This window comes from Myiozetetes cayanensis, unplaced genomic scaffold (genome assembly GCF_022539395.1).
Source record: "Myiozetetes cayanensis isolate MyiCay16 unplaced genomic scaffold, myiCay2020 scf6-25, whole genome shotgun sequence".
Lineage (NCBI taxonomy): Eukaryota > Metazoa > Chordata > Aves > Passeriformes > Tyrannidae > Myiozetetes > Myiozetetes cayanensis.
Window position 1 is genome coordinate 26,549,848 of NW_026087853.1, and position 11,313 is coordinate 26,561,160.

Consider the following 11,313-nt stretch of genomic DNA (forward strand, 5'->3'; position numbering starts at 1 on the left):
CATACTGGGATTTGCACCATGTTTTAACAACGTAATGAACCATAAGTTATAAATATTCACTAAGAAGATGAATAAAAATACAATTACCAGAAAAAAAGTCCTGTATATTAGTAAGTACATAGGGTACATATTGGAAATTATTCCCCCTCAATCTCTGTAAAAGATTTGCAAACTTTTTTACCTTTACCCTTTTCTTATCCTGTGCTAGATATGGCATCTTTTATTGTTTGCTATTAACAGAAACAACAGGTCAACAGGTATTTTATGGACATTTTAAATAGCTCCAAAGTATTGAGAAATTAAATTATACATATATTTGTGTGTGTCTGTCTGATTATACGTACGGACACAGGAATGCACATAAAACTAATTTATGGAATCCTCCTTGGCATATCCTGAATCTGTAACTTTTTTCATTAATAGAGGAAGAACTGAAAAATACCAAACTGACAGGGGAACACACATTAGTGTGTCATAGAACCCAAGACAAAACTGAATGTAACAAGTTATGCTATACTTTTCATGGGTTTAATTCTGCAAACATCCTTTACAGCTCTTCATCCAACAACTCTTCAAATTTTATGACCAAATTAAACCATAAAACTAATGTTTTTGCAAAATCAAGCTCATGTTAGTCCTGCGGAAAATAGTACTTCTGACATCTAGAGAAGTCAATCCTTCTTGTTACTGGCAGTCTTTACAGTTTGTGGAGACTATGTATTAATCTCTAGAATCTAAAACATGGTGGGTTTCGTGTTAGAATTTATTTTTTTCTACAGTGTTTTTCAGCAATATAGATGTTACCTCAGGACATTGCTGCATAAAGGAGATAACAGGTCACTTCCTGTAAAAATACACTAAAATAACAGTGGGCAAAGTGTTAGAACAATTGCCTCTTGTCCTCTCAAAACTGGTAGGAGCATCTTTACATAAAATATGATTATGAAGTTTCCACGACAACATCCCAGGCTTCAGGAAGATGGAACCATGGAGCTGTTAAACCAACAAACACTCAGAGGAAATAATTAATTTTTATGATTTCCCTTTGGAACTAACGGCAGCGACTTCTCCGTAGATAGCTGATCAGATTCAGTACAGCTTCTGAGTCAATCTTACATCAGAGAATGCATCTGACACTAATGGAGACATTGGTCTCAAGATTGGCAAAATAACCTATGACTCAAGAGATTGAAAGGCCACACCTCTTCCATTTCCTTTGATTAACCAAATCTTTAGCCTCTTAGAAATTGTAATGTTTCACAATTTAAATAGTGCACTATATATAATTTTTGAAGTGATGTTCCTTTGCACAGTTTATTTTGTCTGGCACTGATGAGGTTCTCTATTTTCCCATTTTAACAGGTAACATTTCAGATATCCTTTTACAAAAGGACTCCTTTGGATTATGCATAAATTCATTCTTTGTACATCAATGGGATGCTTGATCATATTTCCATTCTCTCTTGATTATTGGAAAAACAGTAGACTGAATATAAATAGGATTTAAATCTTGTTGAAGGTTAATGTTTTACATATTACTAACTGGTAGTTCTGCTCAAAATTAGATGTTTTCTGTTGTAAACAAGGTTAAAATGACAAAGAAGTGGGATTATGTTTGAATCTTAGGCTCTTGTTACATGCATTTTAGGTCAGATACTGTTTGCAATGAGTGAACAGTGGTTTATTGTAGAGTTGTCAATTTAAATTAAATTACAACTTTTGAGAAACTAACTTGAAAACTTAAAGCAGTCATATGATATTATGCATTACATTTTAAGCCCATTAAGGAATCCTAAAGTAAGGTAACCAAAGACAGAAAATACTGGTTCAAATTTCAAGTCACATTAAATGTGAATATACCCTCAATTTAATAAAAAATATAATGCAACTTCCTGAGGCTTAAATTTCTTAAAATTGCACTTGGAATGGGCACTTGTTTTCGCATTATTGGCCACTTTAATCTATTTATGCCCTAGATGTCTCATTTAAAGATGACTTTATAGTACTGGGCGATGTGCATCTGAGGTCTGTGTTCCACTATTGCCTGACGCAACACAACAGTTTACAAATTTCTGAACTTGATCTGAAAGCTGATTTAAAAATCCATACAGACAATCAAATTTCCTTGAAAATATATACACACAAGTCTGCTGTGAGGTGGCTAAAATGAAGTAAATTTAGTTTCAGGAGACAGGAAGAAAACCAAGACTGAAAAGTAAAGATCCAGAAGCAAATGGCACTAGAAGTGACCAAGTTTGAAACCCATCCCTCCCCAGAGAAAATTAGGAGAGGGCAAGGAAGACAGGCTTTGGAAAAGTAGAATGTTTGTGCTCTTCTTTCCAGCAGACTGCATTAAATATTCAGGAAAAGGCGAGGATCAGTTTACATTACTCTTCTTGTTTCTCGTGTATCGGCTGACAGGTGCTGTAAACATACATAGACAAACATGGTCCTATTCTTGCAATGCTCCAATAACCAAGGGTAGAAATACTTTTTTTCCTGCAGCAGCAACATTTTGATACTTGCAGCCATAATACATTAAGATCAGGTTTGCATTCACTGGCAGAGTTAAAACTTTTTTTGTCCTATTGTATAATACAATATTTAATTCTTAGAGCAGGGAGATGCTTTGTAGTTAATTTGAATGCATATTTGTGTGGGTTTATGGAGAATGTCATAAATAATCATTTCAGCTAAGCTCCTCCCTGGTATTTAATAACAATTAAAAATAATACAAACATCTCAGGTCAACCTCTATGTTTTACAGTTTGAGGAAAGGCACAGACAGGTGTGAAACAGCTGACCTTGGCTAAAAGATGGAAACTAGTATTTAAAACATTCACTCATTCATGTTTAAGAGATGTCATGGTAAATAAATAATGACTGTTTACACTTAGTCCTAAATGTCTTCTTTTTCCACACTATAGGCAGCTATTTGGCTGAGATGGTATCATTCACTGATCTAATCACACTGTACCTTTATTCTCACTTGAATTGTACTTTTGGCTGTCACTTGCTCTTTTGAACAAAGGTTTACACTATTAAAAGATATCATAATAGCATATCTTTTTTTTTCACTAAATTGATATTCTAATCAATAACGATAAGGGCAGTCTTCTCTTTGTACCTAGAAAAATGTACCATCTGCATTTGGCTTCTGATATTCTGCTGTGAGCAAAATTTAAGCATAAGGAAGTGTTTAGGACTCCCCTTAAGTTAAACTGCAATTCTAAGTATTTTATAATCTTCACAACAGTCAGAGCCAATAAAATCGACCCTGAATATTTTTATTTCATCTCTGCTGGATCATATGATATTTAATAATTGGTTCTGGCACCTCGTTGCAAATTATTATAACTTTGAGATTCAACAGTTTTATTGAACATATGGGCACTACAGTCTCAGAATGTATATATGATACAGACTATCAAGAGGACCTTCTGTCATGTTTTGGTGAGCTTTAAAGGGTCAGGTAAATTTTGTTGGGTAGATTTGTGCTGTGTTTCCACATTCTTTGTTTTGTGTTTATTTAGTGGGCTACCTTTTTTTTTTCCCTGGGTTAAAATTCTTTCCTTTAAAGACTGACTCCATTCACAACTGCATTTTTCCCCATCGATATGTGTATTATTCTGTCAGGGATCTGCACAGTACTGAAAAGCAGCAGCTGGAATGGACAGGAGAGACAATCTTGGGACGTTAGTGAATTACTTTCCTGTCCCATGGTACCGTATTGTATCAGTGTTTGTTTCAGTTAACACTGCATAAAGTTGCTGAAAGCTCATTGTATCAATGAAATGAACATGCTTAAGACATATCATTATTGATAGTGCACTTGATGGAAATGTTATAACAAAATTCAAATGACCATTTAAGAAACATATACACTGAAGTATAATTATGTCTGGAAAAATAACATGCTTTCTTGCAACAAAATTTCTTAAAGCAACGCTATTTTGGTGCAGCACTCACTTCTACATCCATACCTAATCTGACTTTCATCTATGAGTCTGTATCATTCGCTGTATTAAACTATAAATGAATAGAAGCAATTGTGCATTCCTTTAATACGTAAATGTCCCATAGATTTCAGTGGGAAATGTGTGTGTGAAAGAAATAATATCCAGCCATTATGTAGATTATACGCAAATAATTGCATAACAAGTTGTACTGAAAAATAAATAGATGGCTTGCTGACACATGTATATGCGTGTATATATATCTTAAAAAAGGAAGCCTAATTTACAAAAACTTCTTAGCAATAAATGGCTTATTTTATCTTAATTCTGCTAAGAAACCTCATCACTTTATCACAATAGTTTCTCCTTTACTGTCTTTTCAAGGTTGTGTTGAAGAATTAGAGCTGTAAAATCAGTTTTTACATGTTTTTCAGTGCTTATTTTTGCTATGCCAGGCTTCTTTTTTATTAATGGTTTTTTTAAATCTTCTATAAAATCATTTATAGAGATCATATATGTGGAATACCAAAAGAAAAACATCTCATGATTTTTGGACTTTTTGCTTTTTATTGGCACATATTCAATTGATTTTCACAGCTAAGGTTGGGAAATATTAGTTAGGGTAGTCATCTGTGAAAGTAAAATAGGGGAATTCTGCTAACGACCTTTAAGAGCAGTGTAAAGGTATTGTTTCAGCAGAAGATGTGTAAATGCTTGAAGTACTGGGGACCAGAATGATTGGACCTTTAGGTAGCAAAACTCTTATTAGAACATGAACTAGATTTGTGATTACTTGCCTGGCATAATTTGAACCAGTAGGTGGAGTCCTTGCTAATAATAATTGCATGAAAAAATCTTGTTAGTATACACTAAGGGCAAGAAATTTTTCATATTATAAACTGCTAAAATCATATTTGCTTTAGGCTTCTTGTATTGGTATAATTAGCTAGAAATAGCAGTAAAAGGGCAGACATAAAATATGCATAGACCTATAGCTATCTTTCAGAAAACAGAAGAAAACACAGTTTGGAAGAGCCAAACATCCTTCAGAAAAGGTCTTTTGGAAAATATATTAAGCACAACTCGATAACTAGAAAGCTGGTTTTGTTGCTGGTTTGGCTTATTGTTGTTGCTATTTTTTTTTAATTTTTTTTTTTAAATGAAGATACTTTTTCGAGCACAACTCAAATTCCAAACCTTAAAAATCTTCCACAGTATAGTTTCACTGAAGGATTTACATGCCAACAGACACACAGGACTGCCACTATAATCTAGAGTTATTTCTATAACAGAATGTAAGATGAGATAAGAGGAGTCTAACTACTAGTTTACAAACTTCCGTTTTTCAAAATTTCCCATTTTAGAGCAGGCTATGGGCACCTGAAATGTGTCAAAGATTTTGATAGCCAAACTCTCTAAAAGCTTGTAATTTTGAGTGCATGTCAAAAAGAAGAAAAACCAACAACAAAAAAAGCCTTAAAAGTGCCAAATGGCAAAGGTAATCTAAATTTATTTCTCACAGACAAGTGGTCTCCCCTTTAGGTAACAGAATGATGTCTATGTTTATTCACATTTTTATTTTGCTCTCCAACTCAAGAACTATTGTGCCTTTAATGGAACAGTTTTACAGAAAATGAAAATGTACCCCAAAAACACATGTAGTGATGCAAAATGCCCATAATGGCCCACAAGAAAAAAACCCAACCCAATACATTCTGGTGGGTTATTTCAGTCAAACACAAACCTGAATGTATGTGTATTATATGAGGGAGTGGCCTAAATTCTAAAAGACTACATATATGAATAGCACCTTGAATGAAAAATCTGCCCACTTACCTCCTTTTTTTAAATGTAGGACTTCAGAATGTAACTCTGGGAAATGGTTTCGCTCTAAGAACTCAAGGGAAAGATGCTGACTCAAAGCTAGACCAGTCCAACATTTGTGGTCCCAGAGAGAGGCAATGCTCAAAGATTACCTTCAACTTCTCAGTTACCAAATTACTACTTTAAGTGTCTTTCTTCTCATGTCATGAACTGTGGTGCATGCCATTGTTAGGTGTAGAAATCTAGCATTACGTAGAGGGTATGTCCTGTAGTGAAGCTCGGGCTAGATACAAAATAAACAAGTTCTAATGTGAAGAAGGGATCTTCATTTGCAACTACCTGCAGCTGAAATGAGTTATTTACTCTGACCTCTGGAGGATTCCTGATATTTTACCTTCAGAGATCTTGAGGAACTTAATAATGCTACAATTCATATTTTGGAGAAGATAATCACTGACTTACACCAAATAAAAGTGGGTGCCATAAATTAGGAAGTCCTTCACCCAAGTGCCTGAAAGTTATTCAACAGCTAATCCTCCGTGTCTTGTTATATGCCCCCAAAACTGTAATCCTCACAAAGTGAAGTGCACCTGCTACAGTCTTCTAAAAAAAACTTAAAATGGTGTTTGTCTTTTATATAATTGCCTTTCCTGTGAAATACAAGCAATAGATTCCTTTTCCTCCATTGCATATGGGTGACTAATCCTACATTCCCTTTTTTCAAGGAAATGCCCTACACAATGACTTAAGTGTAGGAGTCTCACTTTCTATCCTTTTCACTGAAATTTTGAGAAAAGAAAACCATAAGAGAATAGAACTAAGCAAGCTGTTGGACTGTTAACACATGAGTTCTAATTCCTTAATTCAAGTCCTCCTTATGTATTTAATGCTAAATCTAAACTACCATAGGAACAACTTCAACTTATGTGTATTTACATTAACTCTGGGAATTGTTAGAATTGCAAAGGAAAAACATAAACAGAAAAAAAGACATAAAATAGTTACAATACAGTAAATTTTTTTTTTATTTCTAGTTTACATAGATGATGCATATTGTGGTGCATGCAAAGATGGAACAAAGGAAAAACTTGATTTGTTCTACAAACATTGAAGTAGACTGAAGCTTTCAGTGTGCTTAGACAACTTTCTTTCAATCAATATTTGAAGGCCTTAGAGAAGTGAAACCTGCTGGTCCAAAATTAAGTCTTAGCTTTGCATGGTCAGGTACCTTTCGGTATCTCCCCTAAAAGAACATAGAATCAGTGTAATTGGTTACGCTAGATTAAGACAGAAGACTGAATCACAGAGTTAAGAATGAATTCTCTCCTTTGTATCAAAACCAGATTTACCAAAGAGCTGAGTGAGGAAACCTTGAGATTGTCTTACCACAAATCACATCTTTAGTTCTATTATGTGAATGGATGTAGTTCCACTCCTGTCTTATTCAAGCCCACTCTAATGTTTTTTCCAGGCCTCTTATCTTCTGGCTTATCATATGCAGAATACAGCATTTATAGAGATATGCTTTTACAGATTGAATCTTGAAAGACAACTCTGTGAGTCTACCTCACTGGGCCAAATGGATAAACTCAGATCATTCATTTTGAAAGACTGGTACCTGGCAGTGAAAGATACACTGGGACAACTACTTTTTATAGTTAAGTGAAATACAGTTCAGTATGGTTCATTATCATTTGATTAGATTTTGTTACCATGAAATGTTTTTACAGTCTTAATTCTTTTTTAAACAGTCATGGGCATATTATTATTATAAGACATTTTACCTGCATATGTATCTCATTAATTTCTAAGCACTGTACAGAGAGTACATACCAACATATATTTTCCATACTCTATATGCATATTTTAACATGCTTACTGTTAAGTTAGAAGGGGATCATATAAACTCAGGTCAAGCTCCAAGCTTTCTGAGTCAATATGTGGTTATAAATTATTTTATTTGGATGTGATTTCCAGCCTAATATTTCAAGACTGTTGGTTGCCATGAAGTCCAGTGTTTAGTCTCTAGATAACTTTCTTCCCAACTGAGAAAAAAAAAAAACAACACTCAGAAAAAGGTACATTTCATTTGGTAAAAGTCATGAAATAGGGATAGGTTTCCTTTTTAGAATTTTCATGCCTGGTATTTAAAGATTATTGCACAAGGAACTCATTTAATAAGGTATCTAAAATCTAGGTAAAGTAGTGTGTAAGACTGACATAGAACATTCCTGTAACAGATCAATGCAGTATTGACATTACTTACCCAGAAAATCCCAAGATGTACATTAAATGAAGCAGCAGCTTTTTTGGCAGAAGTGTGCCTTGCCTTGCAACTATATAGAGACATGGTCAGTCAACTCTATCACAAGTCATCCATAGCAATTTTGTCTACTCAAAACCCATTGCTTCAAGTCCTCACCCCATCTTCAGCCCAAAAACCCCAAGAAGTGAAGCTGACATTTTTCCTTCCCACACCAGTCATTATTCCATTTAGAACAGGTTGTGCCGTTCTTGCATAGGTGTGCATTTGAAAAGAAACCTGGTTAATCCACAGAGTAATCTCCTGTGAGTCCTTTACACCTTTCTTTGCCTATGCCAATGTTCAGCTGTCTGTATTCAGCTGTGGGTTTTATTGCTCCAATGCTTTGTTCCATGAATCATGACAAGGTGATGACTGCCATACTACATGGTTTGCTGGCTTTGTAACAAAGGACTGTGCACCAGAAACCCACCACCCATATCATGTAACATATTAAAGCTGAATAATTTTCTGATTTTTTTCCTATTCCAAAAATCAAATCAGTAGGGTTATAATTACAGATTCCTTCATAAAAAGCCTACTGGTCGCATTTACTCATGGAAATTTATTAATGAAATGGCTGACAGGCTTAGATCCTGCTAAAGTTGTGGGTCCAGGATGCTAAGTCTAATTTTCAGGAAGGCATGAAACTTTGATTTTGCAGTGGCTCCCCAAATCACTTCAGTTTCTAGTATGCTCCAAAAGCCTTGCCTATATGCACCTGAGAGGTCTTTTCTGCTTTAACATATTCCTGAATCCTCTACCCCTCCCCCCATTATTTATCTCTTTTTATTCTGCATGTGTCACTGCTTATGTACACACTTAACATATTTTTATTCCTCTCATTTGAAAAAAAATATTCTGAGTTCACTTGCTTTTTTGTCAGTTGTCATTCATTTTACCTTGTTTTGCTTGCTTCAGTATGTTACTTCCCCTTATATTGTGAACTATGTCATCTGTGCCAATGTACATCCCTTGATAGTGAGTATGCAGTAGACTTTACTGAGAAATAGAAAAGAGAAGTGTTAGCCACTGCTCTCACCAAGATTATATTCTCTCTTAATAGAAGCTGTTGATAGATCCTGTGAGGCTACAACACTTAGGGTGTTGACTTGTGGAATGAAATCCTCTACACACAAGCACAGCAAAATATTTTGGTGAAAAGTAATTATCAGAAATAGTGACACGAGTAAATTAGTTAACTACATTTCAGCAGGAAGCTTGAGTTACCCCTGCCCGTTCTTGTTCCAGACCCATCTAAAATCAGCAGTTCAGCTTAATGATGTCACAACATTTGCCAGGCTGTGGGCACTGAAGAGAAGACGTGAAAATACTCCCACTGAATCAGGTCCTCTCCTCTCACTAAGCGCAGTTAAACAGCCCATCTGTCTCACATTGCAACTGATATCTTTGAAACATCATTCTATTATTACCACAGTGGTTCTAAAAAACTGTTCTTAATTTTAGATATCTTACAAGCAAGTTTTTAAATTCTCTGGATATTGTTAACCCAGATCTGAAATACTGACACTGAACAACGCTAGGAAGCTCCTCTTAGTAGGATATGGCTCAAGTACTGTACATCACCATTCATTTACCAAGGGTAACCTTTTGTGAAATACAGATATCCTACATTAAAAAAAAAATCACAACAAAGAATCTGACCCCTCCCTAATCTCTAATAATTTTGAAAGTGTGAATTGAAGAGGACTGAGAGACAGATGGGTCTGGATGATCAAGTTACCTGTTATAGCGGCACATCTGCCAGGGCAGTCAATCACTGTGATGTCTCTGACAGGTCGATGGAGACTGAGTACGAAAGGCTAAAGCTGCACTTGAATTTGCTCCGGTTAAAAAAATCTGTCTGTAGCACACAGATCCTTGGAAAAAGACTTCAGTCACAATAAAAAAAATCATAGTGCATTGAGCAAGCATAATTGTGAAATAGATACATTTTTGATTTTGTTTGAGGCTTTTTTCTTCAGGAATCAATCAAAAATGGAAAAAAAGATGGAATAATATAAATATATTTTGGCAAAATCATTTCACAACAAAGGAGATGATAAATATGAATCACCAGAATAGAAAGAAAGGTTAAGACTGTCAAGTAACAAAACTAAATAAACCGTGGCACTGGAGTAGTTTATTTTTTCTGAATCTATGATTACATTAATTTGCATTAACCATGATGTCTTTCTTCTGTGTTTTGCACTGTATTTATTTTCAGAGCTGCTGCTCTATATGCTAAGGTTAATTGTCCTGCAAAAACCTTACACTAGGAAGTACTGAGTACCACGAAGGTTTTTCACAGTTACAAACAACTTCTAAATTTTTGTTACATATTGCATATGTGTTAAAATGTGTATAGTGCTAATTGGATTGCTATTTTACCACATTTGCACCAATATGAATTTCTACTTCTTGGACAACAGAGCTCAGAATAGTGTAAATATAAGGCCAAAGAAAACGCTCCAGGATACAGCAGGAACCCTTATAAGCTGCAAAGGTTTTGACCATTTAAAAGAAATTATTTGATTTTATTCATGGAAGGTCACACAAACTTCTATAACTAGAAGAAAACACCAAAAGACATAATTCAAGAATGCCTTTTAAAAATATAGTACTCATTTAGTTTTCAAACATTTTCGAGATTGTTCACGAACAAGCTATTACTTGGAAGAAATGAATGTCAAAGAAGACTCCAATATTTCCAAACTGCAAAGCCAATAAATACCTATGGAATAATAACTTAATATGGTTTTACTTGTTATTAGTCTGGCACCCATTTTTCAGTAATCCTCATCAGACTATTGCTATGATAAGTGTTTTCTCTGGAAATGTAGTTTCCTGGCACAAACACAATTCTATTTTAGGATATTTAGTTTGAGATCTCTGAAAAGAAAATTAATATTATTTGTCAGCTTCTAATACCTTCATCAAATATATTTGACATTTTCTGGCATGGTAGAGGTCAGATCCATCAATATTTCTGAAAGCAATATACTTGTTGATTATAAACACTGTGTAAACTTAAAAATACTTACTTACATGTATATCATAAAAACTTAAGATGATGAGCTAGATTAAATGTAATTTAGACTGGTTTTAGATTTTGAATTTGGACAAGGTATTGAAGAAGCATCACTGAAGAAAACAACATTTATAGTTTAATTTAATGGACTTTAAACCAAACTAACAATATGTTAGTCTTTTACATATGTTTCCCCCACA